This window comes from Amphiprion ocellaris, chromosome 21 (assembly GCF_022539595.1).
Source record: "Amphiprion ocellaris isolate individual 3 ecotype Okinawa chromosome 21, ASM2253959v1, whole genome shotgun sequence".
NCBI classification, from domain to species: Eukaryota; Metazoa; Chordata; class Actinopteri; family Pomacentridae; genus Amphiprion; species Amphiprion ocellaris.
In genome coordinates, this window is record NC_072786.1 from 26,420,765 (window position 1) to 26,445,124 (window position 24,360).

The window sequence follows — 24,360 nt, forward strand, 5'->3', positions numbered from 1 at the left end:
TGGTAATTGTTTCTTTTACAATGTTTGACCTTAAAATTACACAATTTTTCGGTAATTAAATTAGAAAAAAATCACAATTCTACAAATATTTGCAGTATTTTTTTTTAAAGGAAAAGGATGTATATTAAAGTTTTTTTTTTTAGAAATGGAAAATATGTTTCAGCTGTTATTTTACAGATTTTTGTTGTTCTAGTAAATTCCAAGAAAAACATCTAGTTTTAAAAAGTATTATTTTAAAAAATAAAAAAAAAATCAAAACAAACAACAAAATTTTATGAAAAATAAAAATGGTAATTATTTCTTTTTTAATATTTGACCATTCAGTTACAGCATTTTTCAGGAGGAAAAAAATCAGTGTTTTACAGATATTTGGTGGTTTTTTAAAGGATAAAAAATATGCATATTAAGATTTTTTTTTAAAAATGATAATATTTTTGTTCTGTTTTGTTAAATTACTGGAAAAAGAGTTAAAATCTAGTAAAATCATATAAAAATACTCTTTTACATAATAAAAAATGTAAATAATTTGCTGATCCAAATTCTATATTCTAAAAATATTTAATATTATTTTACAAAGCATAGGTTTACACTGTTTTACTGTAATTTAATCAGTTGAAAACATAATTTTTTCAGCTATTTGTACAATTTGTTGTTGTTTAACATAATTTTTTTGCACCTTTGCTGTCACATTTTTACAGGATAATTTTTTACAGTGCATCAATACAACAACAAATGACTAATTTTCCCCACAAACCTTCACATGGAGCCACCTGGGTACAGATGTTAAAAATAGAGTTGAATTTTTGCGACTTCTGGTGGCTGATGGAGCTGTTTTTGTAATAAAGCCGCCGGTGGCTGATTCTGTGCTCATAACCTGAAGTCTCCCTATTATGAGTTAATTCCAACGACGCCCCGATAATTGCCGTGCGATGAAAAGATTTCATTAATAGCCCGACTTCCTGCATGGAAATTAAAAATCACTCGATATAATCTTTTTCAAGAAAACCAGGAGGTGTTTGGAGAATTGGATTATAAATCACCTCGTAATCAGTTGCAGTCTGAAGGGCAGCTTTTAACGCTGGAGGTTGCAGAAATTAAACATTAAGCGGAAAAAGAGGGACCCTCATGGTTTCTGGTTATAAATCCACTGAACGCTGCATGTTTGCATGAAGAATAAAACAGGAGAAGGTGCTGATGTTAAAACTGGACCACCCAGAGAGAGCTGTTGTGTTTACAGCTGCAGGTTTTCAGCCTCCAAGACTGTCGAGTCATTACGTCTGGACAGAATCCAGCAGATTTACAGCTGAGAATTAAACAGAGAGCAAAGAGACGGAAAAACCGAGCGAATGTCAACTGATTCTTATTTTAAATCCTGACTTAACTCCCATAAACAGTGAGCCGGGGTGCTTCTTTTGTAGCTACGGATTTAAAAACACAAAATATCGAGAATATTTCTGCAAAAATTCCGTTTTATGTCACATTTTGCTGCTAGCGTGATGAATCCCACCAAAATAAGTGCGTAGCCCCAATTTTAGAGCCATTTTTTTTGGACAAGGTTCGATATTTTGAAACTGAGCCAGTTTGTGAATTAAAGTTCACCAAGACTGCAGAGCTTTTGATCACAAACTGGGTCTTGCATTCTTTAAGCTACACCAGCATTTACGAAAAAAGTTTTTTCATATTGCAGAGAAACAAAACATCCCACTATGTCAGTTTTTAAAAATTTTCTACAGCTCTAAATCAAAGAAACAACAATTTGAGGTGTTTGTGTTGTAATTGCCGATTTAAAAACACCGAATATCAAGAATATTTTTGCAGAAATTACATTTTACGTCACAGTTTACTGCCAGTGTGATGAGTCCCGTCAAAATAAGAGCGTAGCCCCAATTTTAAAGACATTTTTTGTGAAAAACTTCGATATTTTGTTGTGAAACCTGAGCCGGTTTGTGAATTAAGACTGCAGAGCTTTTGGCCACAAACTGCACCTTGCATTTGGTAAGTTACACCAATATTTATGTAAACTGTTTTTAAAATTTTGTGCAGTTCTAAATCATTACTTAACTTACATAAACAGTGAGCTTAGGTGCTTGTTTTGCTTTATTTCACAATAAAATCATGTTTTCCCTTCAAAACACAATTAAAAGTGCAGTTTAGCTGCAGAGAAATGTAATTTTGTAGAGATTGGACAGGCTGACGGCATCATTTGACGCTGTTTCGTGTCATATTTAGACTAAATATTTGAAGTTCCTCACACAAAACTGACAATTATTTCACCTGATGGTGCTGTTGTGCACATGTTAAACCTGGTCAGGTGTTGAGATACGTTAGATATGTTGATTTTTTGTGTATCTGCAGTTTTACTTCACACTTCCTGTTTAAATCTGTCTTCTTTCAGTGCAGTAATGAAAAAGGTTCTTTATTCTCATTGTTTCAACTTTTATCTGCCTGAACACGTCACATTAAATCAGCCAAAAGGACATTTTTTACTGCCGGGTTTCTAACATTTTCTTTCTTTTTTTGACAAAAAGGTCTGCAAGTTCAACTCCAGGTAGCATCCATCCATCCATTATCTATACACCGCTTATTCCTCACTAGGGTCATGGGGGGGCTGGAGCCTATCCCAGCTGACTCAGGTGAAGGCAGGGGACACCCTAGACAGGTCACCAGTCTGTCACAGGGCTACATACAGAGACAAACAATCACTCTCACATTCACACCTACGGGCAATTTAGAATAATCAATTAACCTCAGCATATTTTTGGACTGTGGGAGGAAGCCGGAGTACCCGGAGAAAACCCACGCATGCACAGGGAGAACATGCAAACTCCATGCAGAAAGATCCCGGGAAAGCCGGGATGCGAACCAGGGATCTTCTAGCTGCAAGGAGAAAGTGCTAACCACTACGCCACTGTGCAGCCCTCCAGGTAGCATTAAAACAAAAAAAAAAAGGCCTCAGGAAGTCTTAAGTTGGCTGACATTTATGTACGTGTTCGGACACACACACACTCCAAACACACACACACATTCCAAACACACACACTCCAAATACACACTCTCTGCAGGGGTTATTTAAATAGCAATAACAGGTAGAACATAAGAAGGTCGGTTTGTCCAACAGGTTAAAAAAATCCTTCGAAAACTCAGTGAAACCGTCGTTACATTGGGATTTTAATGAGTCCCTGCTGAGTGTGTGTGTCTGGTGCGTGTCTGGTGCGTGTCTGGTGTGTGTCTGGTGTGTGTTTGGTGTGTGTCTGGTGTGTGTTTGGTGTGTGTTTGGTGTGTGTTTGGTGTGTGTTTGCCGTCGGCTTCTAGCAGCTTCTTCAGCCTGGGAGGGAGTGTTATCTGTGTTTTAATCAGCCCAGAACTCTTTCTTTGGGTGCGTAATAAGGCTTCTCGCTCTAAATCCTTTAATCTGAGCAGGAATGAAGGCTGAATCTCTGTCTTCTGGCTGCAAAAGAACAATCCCTCCTTCTCCAGCGCCGCTCTCCATCTTTATGCTCTCGCGCACATATTTTCATAAAAAAAAAAGAAGCCGAAACAGAGGCTGCCTTGTTCATTGAGCCTCTCGTCTTCATTTTCCTCGCTGGTTGTGTTGGTGCACGAAGGTTAGCCGGGCTTCAGAGGACAGCAAGTTTTAAATAATCCAAGTTTGGACACATGCTTTGGCAGAGCTCCATGTGTGCTAATTATTTTCTGATGCGACTTTACAGAGACAAGCAGGTTTTCTAATAAAGCGCCTTTCTCTCTGCTCGGTTTCTCCACATCTCTCTCATCATATAGCACCAAAAATAGGCAGATTTCCCCTTCAGGAGGTGGTGGAGACCAAAACAGAGCTAAAGGAGAGAGAATATTTATCTTTCAATGTCAGATGTAGGTGTGTTTCCAGAAAAAAATAACTGAAATTAGATAGTTTGATATAAATAAAATCATATATTTTGCATTTCATGTGTTTAACGGGCCTGAAAAAGGTAGAAAAGTCAGACAGATAATAAGAAATAAGAAAACTAGAGAAGAAAAATGAAAATAATGTTAAATATGACGCTCTACTGCGAGAAAATCTGCATTTTATATGACTTATTACCCTTTATGTTGCCTTCTAACGTCGACTTATTGTTTACAGATTTATTCATCTTTAATCAACCCGATTTGAACAATAAATAAACTCTAAACATCCTTTTTTGTGTCTTACCAGGTTTTAAATTGCCAACAGATAAAGACGCCGACTGATGTACTGAAATATACGAAGAGTTTAGCAGCAAAAAAAGGCAGATTTTCTCCTCAGGAGGTGGTGGAGACCAAAACAGAGATACAAGAGAGAGAATATAGATTGTTGTTTCTGGAATAAAATGACTGAAATTAAACAGTTTAGTATAAATAAAGTCATAGATTTAGCATTTCATGTGTTTAACTTCCTCATCTTGACATTAATCTTAACATTTTGTGTTATTTTAATGCTGTAAAATGACACAGAGCTTAATATGTGTTGACATGACATGCATAAATGCATCTTAAATGTTGTCTTAATTTTCCATATGTCATGGTAAGATATTAAACTAGTGGAGATGTCCAGTTTATGTACATTTACAGCTGCTTTTATGTCCATCTGTGTTGACAGCAAAGTCTTTATGAAACTTTAACTCAACACTTGCAGTGCCATTTTACCCAAAGTTTCTCAAGAGTGCGGCAAAATGTGATGCAAAACGTAATTTTTGCAGAAATATTCTTGATATTCTGTGTTTTTAAATTGGTAGCTACAAAACAAACACCTCAGGTCACTGTTTCTATGATTCAGAGCTGCAGAATTAAAAAAATAAAATTAACATAATGTGATGTTTTGTTTCTCTGCGATCTGACAGTTTACGTAAATACTGGTGTAACTTACCAAATGCAAAGTGCAGTTTGTGGCCAAAAGCTCTGCAGTCTTAATTTACAAACCGGCTCTGTTTCACAATGAAATATCAACAGTTTTCACAAAAAAAGAGTCTGTAATATTGGTGCTCTTAATTTGACGGGACTCGTCACGCTAGCAGCAAAATGTGACGTAAAATTTGATTTGAGATGAACTCGTGCAGACACCTAAAAGACAGATGATTTGTTTTGGCTCAATTGAGGCATTTTTCCAAATTCAGATCAGGGTTTTTTTTTTTTTTGTTGCTGTGTTTTGTGAAAATGAATTCAAATTTCCCATTTCTTGCCACCAAAGCTTGAACTAAATCGACCACGGTGGCTGTTTGTAGTTGACTGGGAAGCTGTAAACTCTGCAGCTCAGACAGAAGACGGGAGGCTTCAGCTTCTGCCACTTCTTAATTAAGAAGTGAGAGGAAGTGGTGCAGACAGACAGCAAAACAACAACAAGAAGCAGGATGAATTATGGAAGAGGAAATGTAGCTCGGTGTGAAGCAGATGCTGCCGATGTTCGGTCCACTTGCTGCACAGCTGGCTGAGTGTTTCCGACTGTCGGCAGAGACGCTGCAGAGCTTCACGGCGGCTCTAAACCAACGAGCCAGAAGAGTGTAGAGCATGACCGTCCATCCAAACAGACCGCCTTATCAACACACAGCTGGCCAACCAGACCACACCGAGCCGAGCCGGAGGAGGGAAAATCAGCTCACTGGCACCGAGAAAATACTGAAAACGTCTAAAAAAAAACAACTTCACACATGATCGCATGTCAGACTTTCAATTTAATATGTATGTTCAGTGTTTTCTCTAGGATTTTTTAGCAGCAGCAGCGGCAGGCTCTCCGGGAGCCATGGCGACGTAAATAAATGACACTTGACTGCAGATTTTACTTTTACAACCTATTGATTGAATGGCCAGTTGAACATGGCTTTTTAAAGGCTGAATGTGAAAATAACAATAAAAAGAAAAAATATTTGAACAAGCTCATCTGAAAATGCAGTCAGCAGTTACATCATTAAATGCTATCAATAGTTTACTCACGTTAGCGACACTGAGTTGGCACGTAATGTTAGCTGGACATCAATGTTTAGAGAATGTCTGTTTAACTTGTAAAATCTATTATGAGTTATCTTCAGCTAATAACTTGTCTCTGGTAAATCGCTGCCCTATTTTTCACTCCTCTGACTCTCTGACCTGCTGCCTGGATGCTGGACGTGACGTCACTTTCAAGGCCGCACTCTAGCGAGTAATTAACGTGGTATTAACCCGACATATCAGAGAGTAGATACTGAGCAAGATAGTTATCTGTACTTTACCTCAGTACTCGTGAGTACCAGACACAGTGCAGGTGGAGACATGCGACGGTGGTGTATTTGCGACACTAAAACACAAAAAAGAAGTTTGAAGGAGCGGTGGCTAGGATTTAGGAATGACGACCCGCTGCTCCTAAATGAATGTAGAGGAAACACTGATGTATTATTGTGTATAAAACACCATCCGGTGAAACAATAATAATTACTATTATTGTTATTATTATTGTTATTATTATTATTATTATTATTATTAATAATAATAATAAGAATTTTGAGTGTGAGCTTAAAATATTTAGTCTAAATCCACTGCCGGTCAAAAGTCTTACAACACTCCAGTTTTTGCATTTTTTTTAATGGACATTATGCATGTTAATGTCTCATTATACTCTGAAATGAAGGAACAAATAAGAGCACAGATGCAAATACCAGATAATAATTATAGTAACGATCTATTCTAAGGAGTGACTCTTTATACTAGAAAAGCATTCAGAGAGAGCAGCACTTTACCAAGGATGTTCAGTCGTATCATTTCTGATGGATAAGTCCTGATAATTGCACAGTTGTGGATTTGTAGTAAGATCACAATCATGTGATCAACAGCAGGCAGCTGATGTAGTGTTCACTTGTTGTCATGGTTACAGTGACACTGTGCCACTATCTACAGAAATCTTTAACCAATCCGTGGATCCAGACTATAAGCTGCATCACTGCCAGAATCTAATCACTTGGTCCTTGCATCATTTCTGACCTTCCCTGAAAATTTCATCCAAATCTGTCGGTTCATTTTTGTGTAATGTTAATGTTGCTAACAGACAGACACACAGACAGACAAACCAACGCCGATCGTCACATAACACCACCGAGGTTCCACATCCTTGGCGGAGTAATAAAAAAACTGGAAAAATTGGTGCATTCTAAAGCTTTTGACTGGTAGTGTAAAATGATGCCGTCAGCTCGTCCACTCTGCATAAAATGACATTTCTTTACAACTAAACTGCATTTTCACTCATGTTTTGAGGGCAAAACGTCATTTTAATTTGGAAATAAACATAATTAGTCACAAGAAAAGCAACTAGATTGAAAGAATCACAAAATCAGCTTTACTTTCAGCCAAAAAATCTGAATTCTGATGTATGAGAAATCATCAGTTTGAAGTTTAAGTTCAGTTTTCTCTCGTTTTTCCACTCATTTACTGGTTCAGAGCCGACAGTGCAGCTTTATTTAATGTTTTTTTGTTTTTTACCCTCAACAAACTCCATCACAAACACTATAGTTGTGTTTTTGAAGTAAAGCGTGGCCTCTGAATGCAGGGAAAAAAAAAACTCACGTTGCTGTTTTATGTTTGATCTTAAAGCTGTTTCCATCTCATCAAACCTCATTTCCACAGTTGAACTCTACAAACTCACACAATGCAAACGATGGGAGCTTCCTGGTGTCTGAGCAGAATAACACCAGGTACAAAAACACACAAACACACACACACACACACACACACACACAGCCAGCCAAAGCAGGCCGGCTTTGATTTCTACACAGCAGGATGAGTGTTTGTTAGAACAATGGAAGCTGCAGGTAGGAGGCAGAGCTGGAATAGAGGATTATCTGGAATTAGACGTCACACTCACCTGTACAGTCGCTTCAACACACCTCACTTCGTTACAGGGACAAAATCCACTTTATTAATATGCAAGTGTGAATTCAGAGGCTATTAGCGGCTAAACGCTGCTCTGGAGAGTGTTTGTCTCAGGATTAGAGCTGAAGCAAAGAAAGAGTGTGTTTAATTCTACAATAAATCCATTTGAGTCATGCGCTGTAAAAAGAAAAACCTGTAAATAAACTGTAAAATCTGACAGCAAAGGTGGCAAAACTGCTAAAGAACAGGGGGTACTGTAAGTTTAAAAAAACTGTAAAAATCTATGAAAATATCTGTAAAATTATACGATTTTTGGTAGATTTTTTTTACATTACAAAAAGTGTAATTTTATGTAATTTATGCAAAAGAATACAGACTTTTAAGATGTATATTATTTACATTTTGGGCAATTTTTGTGCAGTCTACATGAAAATTTATATATTTTTTTCCCCTGTGATCTTAATAGACATTATCTGTATTTTAACAAAACAGAAAATCTGATAATAATTACTATTTTTTGCAGACTTAAATACAGTTAAATTCTGTGGACATTATTGATCTGACCTTCTGAAAAAAATAATAATGAAAATATTTTCTGTGATTTTACTTGTTACTAATTATGTAAAGTTTACAGGAAAATCTGTAAAATAAAAGCAAATTGCACCCCACCCCCCCAAAAAAAAAACAAGACTTCAGTATAAACTGTTAAAATCTACACAAGCTGCCAAAAATGTAATAAAAATGGTGGAAAACTAGAAACACAACAAATAACAGCAAATATCTGTAGAAAAAGACATAAAAACAAATGACTATTTGTAAAAGTACAGATTTTTTACCTGAACATCAAACACATGTCCATGATTATATGTGTATTAGTGTGTGTGTGTGTGTGTGTGTGTGTGTGTGTGTGTGTGTGTGTGTGTGTGTGTGTGTAGTAGCGGCATATGTGTGTTGGTGTGTGTGTATATGTGTTAGTGTGTATATATGTGTGTATATGTGTGTATATGTGTTAGTGTGTATATATGTGTATATATATGTGTGTGTGTGTGTGTGTGTGTGTGTGTGTGTGTGTGTGTGTGTGTGTGTGTGTGCGCTATCTGACAGGGCAGATTGTGATTTTTAGCTGAGCAGAGCTAATCTCTTGTTACAATATGAAGCGCTGATTACCCCAACTGCACACTGTAGGAACCAGAGAGGGAGTGTGAGTGTGAATAATGTGTGTGTGTGTGTGTGTGTGTGTGTGTGTGTGTGTGTGTGTGTGTGTGTGTGTGTGTGTTCCAGCCTATAAAAAGGGCAGATAACAGCTAGGTGAGGACGTGAGGCTGAGACTGAGAAGCAGAAGGTGAGGTGAGGCTACCTGAACCCAGTGTGAGCTAACAGTACAGTAGGATGTTATGACTAGAACTGGGCTCAGCGCTGTCCTGTTATGTTTGGCTTCACCCGCTGTATGTGTTTAGATGGTGAGATAGCGACGGCAGAACGCTAAGCTGGAAGGCCCACACTGGAAAACTGCAGATGAAGAGGTGACTCACACACACATGAAGTAAAATCTGATCTGCAGCCAGAGGAGCTGCTTTTTCTGCTACTGGATATTTATTTAGTTGATTTTAGCTTTGGATATAAAATACCAGCACTGGATACCCACTTAATCAGAAAGAGACGATGCAAATGTTCATTAAAGTTCAACAATATTGTGTTTTAATTAATAACAATAATAATAAATAGTTCTATTTTATTCTATTAAGCAACAATGAGACTTGAAATATTTCACATTATGTGTAACGGATACAGAATGCATGAAAACTTACCTTTATCAATTAAATTGAACAGAGAAGCTGTTTTTTCTACTACATTTTTCTTGGAAATAGCAGAAAATAATTGTAAAATAATTGTATTTTTGGTGGATTTTGGCCACAAACTGCACTTTGCATTTGGTAAGTTACACCACTATTTACGTAAACTGTCACATCGCAGAGAAAGAAAACATCACATTATGTTAATTTTTTTTTTTTTAATATTGGACTGAAATTCATCAGATGAGCAGAAAAGTGACTCCAAATCTACGCTAAAGGTGATTCACAACAGCTGGATGGGTAAATTATTTGCCAACAACAACTACTTTACTTATTAGAAAACAGTATAAAATTTAAAAGGTATGCTTGTTTACATTAACAGCTTTAAAGTGAATAAATTCAGCTGCAACAGATATTTTACTATTTATATTTTCTATTTGTCTCCATTTGTATATAAACACTGCCTGCAGTTCAGCCCAGAAGTCCCTGATTGTTTTTTATGAGCCTGTTGGTTTCAGCCGAGTCATGGGTAGTTTTACATTTGGACCAATTAATGCAGATGTTTTTGTCTTTTACAGAATCTGGTTCTAAGAAACTGTTTATTTTTGGCAAATTTAAAGAAAAATAAATTAGACATATAAAATGACATGATTTTGGTAAAATATCGCAACTTTATGCTTAAATTTGGTAATTTTTCCTGGTTCAGCTGAATGTGACATGACTAGTTTAAACACCGTCTGAAAGCTGAAATCTGTTGATTTTTTCACTTTTTATACTTTTTGTCTCTGAAAAATGGTGTAATTTTGTTTATTTTTTAAATGTTTACATGCTTTTCAAACCTGCTGATTTAGTAGCACGACTGATATTCAAAAATTACTTGAAGGACTTTCTATAAATTTGGTGCAAACATTCATATTTCCTCAGGAGGACAATATTGTGAGTCACTCGTGCAGTTTGTGAAACCAGCTTTCTAAATATGAGTATTTAGTGGTTTTCTCCGTGTTGCATCGTTTCATACTAAATATAAACGTATGTGTAATAAACAAAACAAGAGTTTCAACTAAACAAACAGTCGACTAATGGAGAAAATAATCAGCGGATTATTATGTAATAAAAATATCCCAGCGGAGCTTCTTTCAACCTTGAGCTTAGCTTCCCTTTGTTTCTCTACTCTCTGGATATTTTGCTGTCTGTAAAAACTAAAAAATTTGGCCTCGCCAACCATTTTATTGCAGGAAAAAAATAAGAAAACGCTGCACCTTCAGCCGACTGGTATAAATACAGACGTACCGACAAAATCTCCCTAGGAAACGTCTGCTAGATGGTTTGCAAACGTTCAGAAGGTTAGCGAGGCAGAGGAGGAGCAGCTGGAAGCCGAGCGGACGAGGAGACGGTCGGAATGGATTTAAAAACCTCGGCAGCAGCAGCAGGAGATGGACGAGGTCCTGACATGAAAAGTGAAAGACTGAAGGTAAGCAGCGGCTGGAGCCACAACAACATGTGAGGAAATGAATAAAATATGAAGCAGGAGGGGATTCGAGGCACTTCAGAGTCTGAGGGGTGAAAGAAAATAAAACAAAAAATAAAAAAGAAGAAATAAAAGCGGTGTGGCCGAGCAAAGACCGAAAGAGTCGACATCAGTGAGGACGAAGAGCAGCAGGAGAGTCAGAAAGTTTCTAAAAAAACAGCAGTTTACTCACAGGTTAAAGCCACACTGTTTAAAATAAACAGGTCATGACGGCAATTTTCTGCTATTTCACAGATTTCCCGTTTTGTTAAGCTGCAAATAAAAACAAGTCACAGAAAAAATATATAAAATCACATATTTACACTAAAAAACACGTCATAACTTGCAATAACATCAAAAATCTAACTCAAATAGTTGTTAGTTCTTATTTAAATCAGTAAAAATATCATTATTTAACAGATATTTGCCATTTTAAAAGAATTGTGTATATTAAGGATTTAAAAAGTTAAATAATTTATGTTTTTTTTTACTTTCCTTGTTTTGTTTAATATATAAATAATATCTAAAAACCCAACATGCTGAAATTGTAAATAAATTCAAAAATCAACCAGAAACAGTTATTTATTCTTATTTAAATCGGCAAAAAAAAATATATATATATACGTATGTATTTCTGCAGATATGTCATTATTTAAAAGAAAAAAACGTGTATATAAAGGACTATAATAGATCTTTTAATTGTTATTTTTCCTGTTTTGTAAAATTACAGACATCTAGCAATAATCACCGAAAGAAAGAAAGAAATGTATGTTATTCATGTTGCAAGTAAAAAATGCTATAAACTGTAAAAAAAAAAAACAAAGGTCAAAAATCAAATAATTAATAAAATAATAAAATTACAGATTAATAGCAAGGCACAGAAAAAAGAAACTCTAAAAAAACTGAAAATAATATCAAAAATCTATCAAAAATAATAATTTGTTCTTTTTCATTTGAACATAAAATGACCATATTTGAATTTTATTTAAATTATGCAAAAACATTTTTTCCCAATACTTGCAAATATTCAGAAGACAAATTGTGTATATTTAAGACTGAAAATACAACTCTTAAGTGTAACTAAATAGTATTTGCTTGTTTGTTTCTATGTTTTAACAGACAAAAATTTCTTTTTATATAATGTGTGGCTGTAAAATTACAGTTTTGCGGTATATATATCTGTTAAAAATAGTGTAGAGTTAAGCTGTTACTGAATTAATTCACATAATGCTCATTAAATCAATGGTTTTTTTGGGATTTAGGATTGATTTGGAGACATTTTTTTTCCAACCGATGGATTTAAATCTAACTTTTCTGCTCCTTTTAGTTCCATTTTTGGTCTCCACCACCAAATTTCTGACTGTTTAGCTGCTAAATGCAACAAAAACTAACATTTTCTTTCTGCTGTTTGGAGTTTAGCGAGCAGCTGATGCAAACATTTCCTTCTATTCCAAGTTATTTGACATATAAATTCGCCACGGTGAGAGAAAAAGGAAGCGTCTGTTTAATAAGCAGAAGTCAAAGTTGCGTTATTAAGAAGATTTCAGCTGGAATATGAGTGGAGGTGGCCACACAGCGCCACGGGGTCTTTTAATATAAAGTTTCTCCTTCGTTTCTCCTCTACAGCTTGGCAGGCGATAACAGCTGGATATTAGTTTCCTGCTGGGGGTTTCATATACCGTATCATTACTGCACTTTGTTATCCAGCATTATCTCCAATACTCAGTCTTACATAATGTCTCATACAGATTCTCATTTCTGCCTCTGAAAGCCAAGATCAGTTTCCAGCAGCTCAAATGGTTCAGACCGATATCTAAGATCTTTAAATCTGATTTTTTTTAGCTCCAGCACAAGAAAATTATCTCACAGATTCCTTGGTTTTCCTCAGTATATTAGCCCTGTTTGTTGTGGAAACTAAATAAATTACAGCTTTGTGCAGAAAAAATTAACCAGAAGAAGTCGCTATGATGCTGTAAAAAGCACCAAACTGTATTTTCCTGTAATTTATCCGATGTTTTTGAACAAAGTTTAGTTTTTTGATCGTCTGTAGATGCTTATTTAGTTGATATTTAGATTTAGGGTTAAAATACCTGCATTGGAAACCTAATTAATTAAAAACAAACAATGTAGATTTCCATTAAAGTTCAACAAGTTAGTGTTTTCACTGATAATATTAATAAATTACTGTACAAAGCAACATGATACTGACATTTTTGTATAAAATCCATTTTTTTGACAGATTTTAGGAAACATTCTAATATTTGGAGTTACTGGATTTCTGATTTTGATGAACAAAAAGCCAATAAATCAAAATTAGAGCAAAAAAAGGTTTGAAATATTTTATTTTATGAGTAATGAACATAAAATATGTTTTAAAAAATTACCTTTTAGAATAAAATTCAACAGATTGCCTCCTTTTAAGTACAACAATTTAGTATTTTAATTGTTGATGTTAATAAATTACTGTACTTTATCAGATTAGGCAAAAACAACAACATGATATTGGTTTTATATTAGTTTAAATGAACATATTTTGGGGCATTTTTGTTTTGTAAATTCTTTATTTCACTGATTTTCAGAATTATATACCAAAATAATACAAAATATAATATTTTCTAATAATTTGCGACACTGAATTTCTGATTTTCATTAACTTTAAGCCATAATTATAGATATTAAAAATAAAAAAAGCTTGAAATATTTCACTTTACTATTGATAAATAGAGAATATATGAAAATGTACCTTTTCGGATTAAATTAAACTGACAGCCTGAACATATTTATGATCAAGATTGCCTTGTAAGTTGAACAACTTTGCGTTTTGATTGATAATATTAATAAATTACATTATTTTATCAACCGAAACAACAACAACAGCATGGCACTGGTAATAAATTAGTATAAATAAACACACTTTTGGACATTTCTGTTTTGTAAATGCATTTTGGACTCATATTAGAAAACATTTTAATATTTTGAGATTTTTGATTTCTGATTTTCATAAGCTTTAAGCCATAATTACAGGTATTAAAAATAAACAAAGGTTTGAACAATTTCATTTCATGTGTAATCAATAAAGAATATATGAAAATGTATTTTTTAAAAAAATTAAATTAAACTGATTGCCTGAAGAGATTTATGATGAAGACTTAGATTTAAGTTCAGAAAAAAAAAGATTTAAGTTCAGACATTTAGTGTCTCATTTAATATTATTAATAAATTGCTGTATTTTATCAGATGAAACAACAACAACTGCATGATATTGGTATTAAATTGGTATAAATAAATATATTTGTGAACAACTCTGTACTGTAGATCCCTTTTCAACTGATTTTAGGACATTTTGCATTTTTTTTTTGAATTTTCATGAGCTTCACACCATAATTATAGAAATTAAAAATCAAAAAAGGCTTGAAATATTTCACTTAACATGTAATTAATAGAGAATATATGAAAATTTACCATTTTGAAGTAAATTAAACTGTTTACCTGTAGATATTTATGATGGAGATTTTCATTTATATTCAGCAATTTAGTGTCTCAGTTGTTAATAACATATCATTGTGTTTTATCAGATTAAAGAACCGTATGATTTCATATTAGTATATATTAACATATTTTTGGACATTTCAATACTGTAAATCCTTTTTTGATAGATTTTAGAACATATTCTAATATTATGAGATACAGATTAGATCCTAATTTTCATGAGTTCTAAGCCATAATTATGTAAATTAAAAACCAAAAAAGGCTTGAAAGATTTGACAGAGAACATATGTCACCTTTGTAAATTAAAATACAAAAACTAATTAACTTTTTCACAGTATTAAACTATATTTTCTGAATTTCAACCACTAAAAATCCTGTATTGTTGCATTAAAGTGCATGAAATAAGAAAAAAAGTTGCAAAACAGAACCGGCTAATTACCAAAGTTTACTCTTTTATTGCAGCTTTAATGACGCACAGAAAAACGAGCTAATTAAAGCATCAAAGTTCAAACTGAATCGATCAGGTGACTTTAAACTTTCTCTTTTTGTTGCTAATGATGTTTTTGCAGCAACAAATCTCCCCAAAGATCTTTACAGCTCTGCACATTATTCTAAACTTGTTGTTTTAATGACATAAAGTGGGTTTTAGAGCAAACAGTAAAAAATGCTCCAAATGACCCAGTTTTTAAAACAACCTGGGATCTGCACCAGAAATTAATCACTTCTTCTTTGGCCCGGATCCCATCTTGGCACTTAGTTTTCATTAAAGTTTCCGAGATATGCTGCTAATTAAAGAGACAAATAAAACACACAATGAGCTGCAAGACATTTTGGGGTTGAAGTGGAGTTTCTGAAGCGCTGTTTTGTGGAAAATCTTAATAAAAAAGGCTAAAATCAGCAGAAGAATGTGTTTGTAATGCTGCCCGTGTGCTTTTTGTGTCACCGAAAACCTTCTTCTTCACCATCTGCTGCTTTCTCTCCGATCATTCTGGACTTTCTGATAACAAACCAGGACTTGTTTTATATGTTTTCTTACACTTCAGTGGTCCGAGGCTTCTTTCCAACAACTCCACCGTTATCTGTCGGTTTACTTGTCTTTTTTCACTTCCTGTGCTCGCTCCATTCGACGCCGTTATCTCTGATAGAAAAAAAAAACTAACTCTGCAGGTTTCCATCCAACTGTCTCAACTAATACAAACAAAAACCTGAAATAAGTTTTATTTTTTAGAACACTAAATGTCAGTCTGGTGCTTCGTCTTTGTCACTGCAGAGACTCGTCTGCTAACATATGGAGATAAAAATGAAGAAACACTTCATAATATTAAAATAAAGTGCCGCTTGGTTGCTGTAAAGTAATATATGTGTATCTGTTACTAATAAAACACCATTTAAACCTGGATTTATACATTTGGAACTGAGATAACTACACAAATGTACACTATATTGTACGCCCAATTAAATTACTCTACATTAATTAATGTTGCTATATATTAATTAAACTTGCTCGATTAAAGTTGTTCTACATTAGCTAAAGTTGCTCTATATTATTATATATGTAAAAATTAAATATAAAATAAAAAGAATAAATTCAAAAAATTAAATATGTAAAAACAGTAAAAGTACTATACTTTTACAGTCAAACATTGTAAATAAATTAATTAACATTTAGAAAAGCATATGTTTGATGTGGACATTATTGTTACAGTTATGGCCTGCTTGTTGCATTTTTAATGTGATATAATATGTATTTTTATTGATTTTATTATTATTATCCAAAATCTTACAATGCGTTAAAAATCTGTAAGGTAACAGTAAATAATTTTAGCACAAAAAAAACCTTTCATTTTTATCTTCAATTTATACAGTCAACCTGGAAAAATCACTCAAAAAGCAAAATTTTTGTGTGAAAATCTGCTTTTTTCTTCTGTGGTTTATCAAAACTGAATATATTTTATTTTATTTTTACATTTTGGACTGGTAATAACAAGCAATTTGAAGACTCTCACCTTGGAGCTTTTCTCACAATTTATGAACTAAATGATGATTAGAAACAAGAATCCAAAGATAATACAGACGACTGTTGATGTAGTTTTGGAAAAAGTTTGCTGCTGTGTTATTCCTAAGCTGTTTTTAATAACTTCATTAGTTTAATATCCCTGAGTTTCTCTTGCTTTTGTCTTCCCCGCTAAATGGAAAACTGCAGCACAGCACCGATTAATAAGCCTTAGAACTCACATCTTGAATTCTAAACTGCGTTCTTCACGGTGAGATACATGAGTGGGTTTAATTTTCTCCAAACTTCTCTGCTGTGATTTAGTTTCTGAGGCGTTAACGAGCTCCCAAACACGAAGCTCACCACAACACACAGGTTCTGATTCATTTTTCCAGCGCCGAGCAGGACGGCCTCGTAAATTCATGTCATAAATATCATGTAGCCGCTTTGTAATCATAAAAAACAGCACAGCTACAAATAACGTGGAGTGTATTGATCGCGAGTGTGCTGCAGAGAGATTGGTTTGAACTTTTCAACTGTGTCTCGGAGTGTGTCGACCGACCCGCTGGGAGAAAGAGAGAAGAATTGGTCATTTTCTCCGGCCGCTATCTGATCCATCGTCCTGAGAGCTGAAGCAGGAGTTTGTTTCTCACCAACACACACAGAAAGAAAGTCAAAATCCAATTATGGGAGCAGCAGCAGGAAAAGGTTACTCGTCTTTCTCCCACTTACTTTTTTTTAACCCCTTTTTTCCCTTTCAGCAGGACTCAATTACAAGCCTCCAAGAATATTATCTTGATGAAGTGTAAAAATATAAATCATTTTAGAGGTAGCAGAAAATACTGACAGATTAGATTTTTTAATTATTTTTGTTTTGCTGGATTAACTAGAAGGAACAAGTTGCTTCACCAACATCAAACTGTTGTGAAGAGATTAATAACATTACAGCTTATTTACAAAATCCAAATTGCTAAGGGGCGCTAATGTTTTAATTCAGTAAAGTGGTGTTTGCTTTATCTGCTCTTTAAATTACCAGTGTACCTGAGCTGATTTTACCACAAACTATGAGCATTGTTGTTAGGTTCTAAACTGTTTTATCAACAAATGGAAGAAGCGTCCACTGTGTTCTATTCGTTTCAACAATTATTCGTCGATTTATTGTTTTTTTGGCCACTTTCAGTTAAGGAAACTGTTTGAAAAGTGCAACCAATCAACTGCAACCCAAAAAGTGACCACAAAGATAAATTCAGAATCGTCAAACATAATTGTTTGTCTTTATGTACTTATTACTATCAGGATAAACCAACATTCATCAGGGTTTCTTTCAGGGTTAGTAGAGGTTTTGTATTTTTGTCTCCGAGTGTCTCGGATGTTCTTCAGACAAGATTATTATTACGTTTATGGCTTTACCAACTTAAATTTAACAGCTTTACGGGGCAGGACAGTCCAATTATCACCCTCATCCAGTCACTCGTTCTTGTTTTGTTTTTCTAAATTTCTAGCATTTAAGAATCAAAATTAATTAAAGCAGATTGTATACATAGTGTGCTATCAGTGGTAGAGTGTCTCTGCTGAAGCTTCTAAGGATGATTGTGGTGAAAACTCTGCAGTTAGAGGAGTTCCCACAGCTGTTAGCAGGTCAAGTTTGTTGTGGTAAAGCTACTTTTAATGCATTTTCTGTATTTACTGTCTGCTTTTATGACGTCTTAAAGCACTTTGTTGGTTCATTTTACTTTATATACAGTGATACAAAAACAGCCCAAACCCTGCAGAAATTAATTTTAACTAAAAAAAAAACCCTCTGTGTTATATGACAGCTGTGGGGTGAAGCTCAATTGTTCTGACACAATCAAATAACCGCAGACAACCAGTCAGCGCGCTACAGAACAATTCTACAATAAATTTCCAATCAATCAAACTGGATCGTTCATCGTACCAGGCTTGGGCCACACATGTGATTTTTAATAAAAGCGCAGCGGCAGGCCTGTATATCGGTTTCATCTCGACTCTCATAGGTGTTCTTATTTAATTTACTTTCCATCACCTCTCTCTTCTTCACCCTCTACTTACCCTTTCTCGCCCTGAAATCTTATCTTCCCCTCTCATATACTCTCATTCTCCTCGCCATCTCCGTCCTCTGCACCCTGTCGAACTTTCATACTTATTCACCGCCGGTTTCATTTCGTCCCGTCCTTGCCCTTTTTGTCCCCATCTCGCCTCCCGTTCGCTATCTTTCACCATCTTTCCCGTTCGTTCTCTGAATCACATTCCTCCTCGTCCTCGCTCAGGTTACCGGTGAAGGAAACAGAGCGAGGCCTGAAGATGGGAGTCGGGGATAAGAAGGTGATAGACAAGTCAGATGGAAAGATATCGGAGAAAAGGAGGAGGATTGGTTTTGTTTTCTTACTGGGAAAGCAGATTTGATAGCTCTTCATGGGAAAAACTGTACGAGACTCCTAAAGATTTTATCTGTGAGAGTCATAATGTACATTTCCTCTTTTTTGCATTTAATTTGCCTTTTTTGACAAGAATGTATGAAAAAGCTCTTTCTTGTCAAGTGAAAACAGATTTCTACATAGTAATGTCAATTAATTAAAAATGAAGCAGCTAAATGGGGACAGAAATCACGTAATCAGTGAAATAAAGATAATCTGAGTGCAGGAAATGTGTCTCAGTGAATCAAGCATAAGGACTGCGGTATCTGGAAGGTCCAGTCATGGTGAATCCTGGATAGAACTACACCATGAAGACTAAAGGACACTACAAGAAACTCTGTGAAAAGGTTACTGAAAAGAATTAGTTAGTGGATGGATACAAGACATTTTCTAAGCCATTATAAATATATATATAAATTAAAAAAAAAATAAAAAATAAAATATATATATATATATATATATATATATATATATATATGAGTATGGAACATGAGTAAGTCTGACTAGAGCAAGACGTGAGGGAGGGCACCAAGACATCTATGATTCCTCTGAAGGAGTTACAAGCTTCAGCAGCTGAGATGGGGGAGACTGTTCATACAACAACTATTGTTTGTTCTTCACCAATCAGAGCTTCATGAGAGAGTGAAAAGATAAAGCTACTGCAGAAAAAAAATCATGTTAAATCTAGATTCAAGTTCACCAGAAGACATGTGGGACACTTTTAACCATCAGACTAGAAGCTACAACTAGGGCTGGCCCGAATAGCAATTTCTGGGATCCGGATATTCGGCCCCGATTAATGACAAATAGCCAGATCGGACATCGTCCAACAGGGGGAAGATGAAGGGACGAGTCGAGCAAATACCGATCATGCGACATCGTCTGACGGGGGTGGGGGATCCGAATATTCGGATCTCAAAAGAAATATTCGGATACAACCGTAACGACCGAATACTCGGATATTCGGGTCCAGCCCTAGTTACAACACAGCACATCATCACAAACAAACATGTTATCTCCACCATGAAGCACGGCAGCATTATGATGTGAAGCATGGTGGTGGCAGCATTATGATGTGAAGCATGGTGGTGGCAGCATCATAATGTGAAGCATGGTGGTGGCAGCATCATGATGTGAAGCATGGTGGTGGCAGCATCATGATGTGAAGCATGGTGGTGGCAGCATCATGATGTGAAGCATGGTGGTGGCAGCATCATGATGTGAAGCATGGTGGTGGCAGCATCATGATGTGAAGCACGGTGGTGGCAGCATCATAATGTGAAGCATGGTGGTGGCAGCATCATGACATAAAGCATGGTGGTGGCATCATGATTTGCCCTGGAAGGCTTGTAGAGGTAGAACGTACTACTACCCGTTTTTAATTTGTTTACATACTTGTCACTTCTTCAGAATTATAAAAAAACTGCCTGCAGTTCTGCTGAAAAAGTCATATTGGTTTCTTTTTTGTAAAATTTCTAAAACATGTAGAAAAGGGTGATTTTGAAGAGAAATTTTGATGTTAGGCTCGGATTTGGTTACGTTTTCTGAACAAATGGCACATCACAGATGAATAGTTCAAGAAAAATTCAAAATCAGTCAATTCTCTTTGATTTCACAGTTTGTCAATTTCTTCCAAGACGTGTCTTTCAAACCTGGTTTTTGGGTTCAGACGGTTTATAAAACTTGAAAGAACATTTTTGGTTGACCAGTTAAGTCAAGTCAGCTGATTGGCCGGGACTTGCAAATGTTGACTTCCAAAGATGTTTAACTTTAAAGTGAACACTGGACTTCCAGAGTGCTCTACAGCGCTCCCAGCTGAGTGTTTTCAGAAGAGCAAATGTCCTTTTCAGCTGATAAAATGACACTTTGATGGACACCTTCAATGGTTTTGATGTTGTAGCTCATCACTGACAAACATCTACTTTAAATACAACTAAAACGTTTTCTTGCACAGCAGAGCCAAAGTTCTTACACAACTTTAAAAAAAAGACTCATGTACACGCTTGAAATCATCTCAAAATGTCCTCACTGCATGCCAGAAGGTTTCCCTTTTGATTACTTGTAGAAAATTGTTGGCATACAATCCACAAAAAAAGGGTTGAAGTTTAACAAATTGAATTGTTAAAATTCCTCCCCGATAGCAGAAGATGGAGACTCTCATTTCCTGCCGTGCCGACTGCCAATGACTTTCTTCTTTCTGCTGAAGCGAGGGAATCTGTCTGAGGAGGCCGCGACCTCTGGATCGGGGAAACCGACTCTCGCTGCATAACAACGCTGCTTTTATGGGCCTGGCGCGAGGATAAAGGCTTTTTAATGTACATACCACGGCCCCGCTGCATAAATCACACTCACTTGTGCAGTCACGCAGACTTAACGGGAATACTTTAACATCAGCGATTAGTCAATCCAAAGACGTCTGTAAATGTTACATAAACCAAAACGGGTTCTATTTTTACTCCATCTATGACTATATGCTCTGTGACTATAACTGCATGAAGCCTTTCACCTCGTTACTAATCAGATTAAAGGCTCTGTGAGAATAAATACAGGCCTTTCTGGAAGGCATTCAGCAGATCAATATTTATCATGTGAAAGTCTTATTTTTACGACACTATTTGGAGAATCTGTGGTCTTTGTTGCTTGTTGTGCAACAGCTGTTTCCATAAACCAACACAAATGTGAAAATCTACTTGAACTTTGACATTAAATAGTAAATTGGAATGGAAGCACAAATACCTTCATCATAACCGTTGTTTGTGTGAAAGATGCAGATATTAAAGAACAAAAGTAAGAACAGCTTCAACATTCAAGTACTAAAGTGCCAGAAAAACAGATATTAAAGCACAGAAATGCCAAAAACACAGATATTAAAGTACAAAAGTCACAATAACTCTGATATAATTGTACCAAAGTCTCAAAAACATGAAAATTAAAGCACAAAAATGCCAAAAACCCAGATATTAGAGCACAAAGGTACAAATAATTTCATCATTATTGCACTAAAATGTCAAAAACCCACATATTAATGCTCCAGAGTGTAGTAAATCTGGATATTAAAACACAAAAATCACAATAACTTTAATACAATCATACTAAAGTGTCAAAAATATGAATATTAAAGAACAAAAGTGTCACAAACCCAACTATTAGAGCACAAAAGTAGAAATAACTTCATCATTAATGTACCAAAGTACCAAAAACCTAGATGATAGGGCACAAATGTCCAAACACCTTCATCATAACTGCTGTAGTGTGAAAGGTCCAGATATAAAAGAACAAAAGTAACAACAGCTTCAACATTCAAATACTAAAGTACTAAAAAACAGGACTTTAGTGGCTTTAATTTATCACTAAAAACTGGCAGCATCAAGACTGAAATGTGTTTATCGCAAAACTTGAAGGAATCATCTCGACCTTGATGAGTTTTATTGAATAAATGAATAACGAACTGGGAGCAGGAGGGAGTTAAATTAAAGTTCACATTGTCCTGCATGGTTCACTTTGACTTTTAATAACTGTGGAGAAACACTCTGAACCTCTCTGTTGATTTATTTATTTTTTAAATCACCAAAAAAGGCTACAACCTGAAAGCGAAGCCAGAGATGTGGAAGGTTGTGAACCGTCGCCAAAAGAGCCTTTTTGATCTGAGCCGGACTTCATCTCCTCTTTCTCAGTCTAATCTTTAGCTGTGAGTCATGAAAACAACCTTGAGTTTTCTGAGCTTTAAAGCTGCTCTAATTAATATTTCTGACCCGAACACACTGCACTTGTTTCTGTTAACGTGACTGAGCACAAATGCTCGCTTTCCCACAAAAGTTGAGGCGGCAATTTTACTAGATTGGACGTTGTGAGATTTTACTTTAAATAAGAAACAAGTCCTGCATGTGGAAGCGACACACTTTGAATTGAAGCTTTTTAAGTATTTGAGCACCAACAGGCTCAGTTTGTAACCCACAAAACACCTTCCTCGTTCAGGAAGTTCTAAAATCCCACATCTACTACACATTAAAATATCTCTAACGAGAAAAGCACTCAGAGAGCGCAGTACTCCGCCAAGGCTGCTCAGTCATTGGTCATTCGTTTTGTGGTTGTTTTGCATCAAATTTTGCTAATTTAGTGTCTTTGTGTTTGCTTTGCATCTTTTTATGGATGTTTTGCATCTCATTTGGATTGTTTTGTGTTTGTTGTACATCTTTTTTGTGGTTGTTTAGTGTGTCATTGATTTGCTTTGTGTTTATTTTGCATCTTTTGTTATTGTTTTGTGTCCAATTTGTTTTTTTTTGTGGTTCTTTAACATCTTTAGTGGTTGTTTCACATCTCATTTGGGTTTGTTTAACATATTTTTCTGATTGTTTAGCATCTCATTGGTATATTTTCTATTTGTTTCACATCTTTTTGAGGTTGTTTAGCATCTCATTGGTTTGTTTTGTATTTGTTTTGCATCTTTTTGAGGAAGGTTTCCATCTCATTTGGCTGTTTTGTGTTTGTTTTGCATCTTTTTGTTGTTGTTTTGCATCTAACTTGGTTGTTTTGCATTTGTTTTGCATCTTTTTGTCATTGTTTTGTGATAATTCTGCACCTTTCTGTGGTTGTTTTAAGTGTGATTTTGGTTATTTTACATTTCTTTGTGTTTGCTTTGCATCTTATTGTGGTTGTTTTGTGAAGGAAGCATAAAAGGCCAAAAACTAACAGGCATGAAAACATTCTTTTAAATAATTTGCTCACAATTTTCAGAAAAAGCGAGACAATTAAAAAAAAACAAAAAACAATTACAGCTGAATGCACATTTCCAGAACTATCTATTACTTCTGCTTGGTGACAAAAAAAATCTGGTTTTACAGATAATAGAGCAGAAAAGTGTCCTGTTTGTGCCGCTGTGATGCAGATTAGATCTTTCCCTTCTCTGACTTCCATTAAACTCTCTCTGTAGGGATCCATCTCACTCTATTGATTCGGCTTGATGGGTGAGCTTTCTTGAATTAAAAACGATAATCCTCCCCCACCTTCCTCTCAAAATATGTGACTCGTGCACCGCTGAACTTCAAAATAACTCGAAAAAGACTCCGGTTTTAATTTTCCCTTCGGACGGTAAGAAAAATTGAGGTTACGAACTCCGTCAGAGGGAAGTTTGTTAAAGAGAGTTTTAAAGAGATGAAACCCAGAGGTCAGAGGTGACGGTTTGTTTTACGGAGGCTGTCTGGGACTCGACGGGGGTCGTTTCTCATTCGCTAAACCGCCGTTTGACACATCTGACATCAAGAATGTCTCCGTTGCGAGTGTTTTGTCTTGCTGTCT

At 35.4% G+C, this 24,360-nt stretch overlaps 1 protein-coding gene and 1 long non-coding RNA gene across 4 annotated transcripts in view; one reads left to right on the plus strand and one right to left on the minus strand.

The window, feature by feature from the left end:
* The window catches only part of LOC111581796 (plexin-B2-like), a 272,748-nt gene that overhangs the window by 106,252 nt on the left and 142,136 nt on the right, over positions 1–24,360 (minus strand). The window lies entirely within an intron of this gene.
* Positions 9,183–24,137, plus strand: LOC129347840 (uncharacterized). Its single transcript, XR_008600128.1, has 3 exons — positions 9,183–9,371; positions 10,877–11,112; positions 21,207–24,137. It is a non-coding gene; the product is annotated as an uncharacterized LOC129347840 (long non-coding RNA).